The sequence below is a fragment of the Aegilops tauschii genome, chromosome 5 (genome assembly GCF_002575655.3).
Source record: "Aegilops tauschii subsp. strangulata cultivar AL8/78 chromosome 5, Aet v6.0, whole genome shotgun sequence".
Lineage (NCBI taxonomy): Eukaryota > Viridiplantae > Streptophyta > Magnoliopsida > Poales > Poaceae > Aegilops > Aegilops tauschii.
The window spans coordinates 270,584,242-270,589,729 of NC_053039.3; the positions used below are offsets into that span (position 1 = coordinate 270,584,242).

A 5,488-nucleotide genomic window follows, 5' to 3' on the forward strand; every position below is an offset into this window, starting at 1 on the left:
CCCTTCTCCTACTCCAACTAGAAAAGGAGGGAGTCCTACTCCCGGTGGGAGTAGGACTCCTCCCGGCGCGCCTCCTCCTGGCCGGCCGCCTCTCCGTCCTTTGCTCCTTTATATACGGGGGCAGGGGGCACCCCATAGACACAACAATTGATCATTGATCTCTTAGCCGTGTGCGGTGCCCCCCTCCACCATAGTCCACCTTGATAATATCGTAGCGGTGCTTATGCAAGCCCTGCGTCGGTTGAACATCATCATCGTCACCACGCCGTCGTGCTGACGGAACTCTCCCTCAAAGCTCGGCTGGATCGGAGTTCGAGGGACGTCATCGAGCTGAACGTGTGCTGAACTCGGAAGTGCCGTGCGTTCGGTACTTGATCGGTCGGATCGTGAAGACGTACGACTACATCAACCGCGTTGTGCTAACGCTTCCGCTTTTGGTCTATGAGGGTACGTGGACAACACTCTCCCCTCTTGCGTGTGCATAGGAATTTTTTTGAAATTAATACGTTTCCCAACAATATTTGCTTGTGAAATATGGAAAGTGTTCACTAAAAATGGAGACCGGTTGGCCACGCCGATAAATATGGGTTGACATGTTGACTGCGCTGCCGACGCAAATCAAAATGAAGGTGGACACCAAACGGACGGCCGACCCAAACGAACAAAAACGACTACGCTAATCAAAATGAAGGTGGACACCAAGCGGACGGCCGACCAAAACGAACAAAAACGACTACGCTGACAAATATGGGTCGGCATGTTGGGTGCACTGCCGACCCAAATCAAAACGAGGGCGGATACCGAGCAGACGACTAACCCAAACGGATAAAAAAGAACAAATGCGCCGTCCGTTTGGATCGGAGCCGTGAAGTTGCTCTTATAGCATGTGTATGCTCATATATGTAAACGAACTTTGATTCTACTGTGTAAAAGAAAGTACTTCCTCCATTCTCTTATACAAGCCCACTATCATTTTGCATCAATACAAGACCATTAATAGTAATTAAGGCAAAAATTAATGATGTTTCTTTGTACTAGCAACTTTTTAATACTTACATGCATGTAATCATAATGACACTCAGCCACTTCCTTCATTCGTTGCATGCTTATGGTGTACTAATGATTCCGGTTAATGAAAAAATTGACTTGCAAAGGAGTCATTAAATTTTATCTTGATACCTGTAATATGAGTTTGTGGCTTGTACAGTATAAGATAATGGAGGGAGTAGTACAATCGTACCGTGTAAAAAGAGTAACAGTACCACGTCTTTCCTTTTGGTCGCGAAAATGGACAGACAATAGCACAATTCCGGTAGTACTGCATGCTCGTAAGTTCAATCTTAGTGGCGCTAAAAATGCTCATTATTATTTACCGAAAACAAAGATATTCCAATCACTTCAGTTCTCCAAAGTAAAAACAGGGGTTTCAACCGGCGATTTACTCAACCGGGAAACAGCAAGCGGACACCACCATTTTACCAATCACACTGCTTTTCTCGATTCGTTGTGCTCTGCTACTCTTGCTTAGTAGCAGGCTCCTTGGCCGGGATCTCGTGCACCACCTCGATCGGCTTGATCGTCCCCTCCCCCTCCTCCTGCCCCGCCGACTGCCTCACCTCCACCGTCTGCACCGTCTTTGTCACCGTCGGCTCGCTGCCTGCCGCCACCGCCGGGGCGCTGTTCTCCGGCAGGGGTGCGTCCTTTAATGTTCATCAGATCGTACATATGTTAGTCTCAAAACAAAATGGGGATTTTCGGCCAATCAACATCAATTAAACAGCATCGTATATATGCATAGGGCCTGCGTACCTTGGGTGAGCTGGTGTCAGTCGTCGACATGTCGCTGATCTCGCAGAGGAAAGATGGATGGAGAGTGGATAGCTGCTCAAGAGGAAGTATGGAAGCTGATGGTGGTTTCAGCGTCTGGGGCAGGGGTGCTTATGTAGTACGGTCGCCGAAGCTACCAGAAGGATGTGAGCTGGCTTGGTCGGCGGACAGCTGCCCACCACAACTAGCAAAATTATGCTCAGCCAACCACCTGTCGTATCCACATCATCCATTTCACTTTGGGGATGTCGGCGGCCTAGCCCACCACCTCGTGCTTGCGTAGACCGTTTTGATCCCTCGTCTAATTATTTTGTCAGGAAACTATGAACTAATTATCTCTACTCCTAGGGCCCCTTTAATTCGTAGGATTTTAAAAACATAGGAATGAAAAAAATATAGGATTGAAGTGGCATGCCCACTTGAATTCTATAGGATTAACAAGGAGTGTTTGATGACACATGAAAAACAAAGGAAAAAAAAAAGTTGAAGTGGATGTTAGATTTTCTATAAAATATAGTACAAAAGATTCTATAGAAAAAATTCCTATGGGATTCAATCCTATGAATCAAAGAACCAACATAGAAAAAAATCCTAAGAATTTCAATCCTCCAGAAATCCTATAAAATTCCTTTGAATCAAAGGAGCCCCTAATGTCTCAGTTGGTAGTCTCCGTTCCGGATTTATTTTCGTCCCATCTATCATGGTTTTTTTGGTACCTCTTCCCACCTTCGCTGGTTTTTTTCGTAGATTTTTTTCGTCCCCTTCCCCGACTTCATCGGTTTATTTTCGTGTCACCCTCTCACACAACGAAAAAACTAAACGGATCAGAACTTTCTATACTGACGCAAATTATTTAGTAATGTCTTTATATAAAAGAATCAATCACAATCAATCTCTAAAGATCAAATCTAAATTAATTAATCTTCATAACGTTTGTTTCCTTCCGAATCACGTCCATAACTTTCCTTCCTTGTCAGGCAGAAACTGTTTGGTAGCAGATATTAGGAAGCTTCCTATGAGCGTAGTAATAGGAAGTATTCTTTTTTTTGGATGATTCGTTTCCATGCATGATGATAGTAAATTAGGCCAAAATTCACCACTATTTATCAACGTCATCAATCGTATCCATTCCTACCAGTTTTAAGGGAATCCACTCGCTACGTCTTTTTTAAGGGGATCCGTTCGCTACGTCGTCGTCGCACGTTATTTTCACAAGCAATTTCCTTAAAAAACACAGCGCCCTACCTCGACTTCCCTACCTGGACGCCGCCGCCGCCTCCCGGCGATCCCCTCCTCCCTCCCGCAGCTCGAACGGCCCACTTTTTTGGCCACGAGCACCGTCTGCCTCTTCGCCCATGCGTCGCCCCACCTCTTCAACATAGCCACGAGCACCATCCGAGGCGGAGCCGCGGCGCCTCCACAGATGCGGCGGAGACACCATATCCAGTGGAGACGGCGGTGTAAATCTTCTCCCACTCTGCTCCTTTCCCTGGTTACCGGCCTGCTCCACCTCCCCTCTGCTTCGTGTGGATCTGCTCACGTGCAGCAGTAAACTTTATTTAGGTAGAACTATTCTTCTAGGCCTTCTTTTGTTACTTACAAATTAACTTTTTGAGCCAATGCTTACAGCATGAAGTATTACCTAGAGTTCCTTAATCAATCTGCTTGTCCATCGTTTCATTTGGTTCAATTATTATCAGCAAGAACGCATTGTGAAACCGTTAGCTTATGAATGTGTGCTCTTCCTGCAATAATAACATTTGCAAGTAAGGGCCGAGGCACACCCATGCATCAGGATGATGTGCACCACGTGGGAAGTAATACTAATATGGCCTAAGTGGATAATGAAATATCCAAAGATACACTTGACTGAATCAATTTTTTTCTCTGGAATTGTTCCTCGTGATGCGCAGATGTAGATGCTATATTTTTAAAATTTCAAATCACCTATGCATGCCAATGTGATTCTTATCCTTTTCATTAGACAGTGTGTTCCCATCAATCCATCCATGCACCGAACCGATTTTTTTTACTCTGTTCAGGTTGCAATTACGAACGAGTAGCATATGTATGCACTGAACTACTTGCATAAGACAGTGAAATACTTCTTACTTGCGTGAGTGGAATTTTGGAATAGAGAAAGAACATACAACAGAGATCACGTAATTAATTATTTACATAAACCGAGATCACCTAAAACAAGTTTGATAGGTCCGTTGCATCGCACGGGCATTTTTGCTATATGTACTAACAGATTCTATTTATTTCCTTTGATTGGTCAACACTCCTATGTCCTATGTAGGTAAGAAGGAAAGAAAACTTAACGGTACAGCCGGCAAAATAGTCAACGGCGAGCTTCATCGCCGCGTACGCGTCGTAGTACCTGGCCATCACCGGCTGGGGCATCGAGGACTTAACGCTGGTGAAGAAGGCGTGGGTATTGGTAGAGCTCCAAGAAGCTGCCCTTCGTCCTGCCCGCGGTCTTCACCATCGGTCCCCGGGTGACCACCCTGGAACTCGGCGACGCTACCAAGGCGACACGGGCTGGGTTGGTTCGGTCCCTCATCGAGCCACCATTTGGACCGGCCAACCACCACCGGCGTCAACGTGCTGGGGCAGTGGCGAGGTGGGCTGCGTGTGCGGGTGTTGTGGCGAGGTGGTGGACATGCGGGAGCGCCAACGATGAGGTCGGTGATGTGCCGCGGCAAGTGCGCGGCTATTAGCCATGAACCTTCCGTAGCAGTTTTTTTCATGAACCCATGTTTTTTTGTGTTCGGGCCTTGCCATAATTAGCGGATTAACCATGAAAAAAAACATGACGTTTAGTTTGTTGTCAAATGGTGCCGTGATTTTCGGATCAAGCCATGTTTCTCTTGTACTTCCTATTTCTTGTTCGACTGAATAGAAGTGCAGAAAGTGAACACACCAACACGACTGAAAGCAATCATATTCAGTTATAGAGGTATACATTTATACAAGATATACACAGGCAGGTGCGGCCAGTAACCCAACTAACTCTTGAGCTGACCTTGCTAATCCTTTACTCGCGATAAAGACGCAGATGATAAGGAAAGGTTGTTACGAAGAGAGCAATGGGAGAGAGAGAATCGCGTGGCGGCAGGTGGACCTAAACATATGCTTCAACAAAGAAAACGGCAACGTAGGATCATGGTGCGTGATTATAGGCGGAGGCTATTAAATCTCACGCGAAAATCATGGCTGGGCGATTCTCGCACGATCCGAAGTTCACACCCAATCGACCGTTTTCCCCAGTTGATGGTCTGCATGTGTGCTGTGCTAAAACGGTCGCTGCCATGGCAGCGAAACCCGCAGCTAGAACGCTGCCAGCACCAAGTTGAGAACTCGAGATCGTCAGTGGTGCATGCATGACAGCGGCGGCGAGAGGCTATGGTGCATGGGGAGGAGAGAAAAGAAGGAGAGGGGAAGCTTGGGGACATGGTAGTTGAAAGTGCAACTATCCCTGGGTGGTTTTGGTAATTCCTAACAACATATAGCTCATTGAGCTAATGCTATTTCAAGATAAACATTTCAGGAAAGCTCAATGATTGGCATGGAATGGATGAGAAAAGTGGACCCCTCAAAATGCTAAGGACAAAGGATTGGCTCAAGCTCAAAGCACAAGACTCTACAATTTCCATTT

At 46.2% G+C, this 5,488-nt stretch overlaps 1 long non-coding RNA gene across 1 annotated transcript; it reads right to left on the bottom strand.

Annotated features, from left to right (window-relative positions):
• Positions 1-1,344: 1,344 nt before the first annotated feature.
• Positions 1,345-1,994, bottom strand: LOC141023388 (uncharacterized). The gene is made up of 2 exons (XR_012184652.1): positions 1,810-1,994; positions 1,345-1,700 (listed from the first exon to the last, which is right to left on the bottom strand). It is a non-coding gene; the product is annotated as an uncharacterized lncRNA (long non-coding RNA).
• Between the last annotated feature and the right edge of the window lie 3,494 nt (positions 1,995-5,488).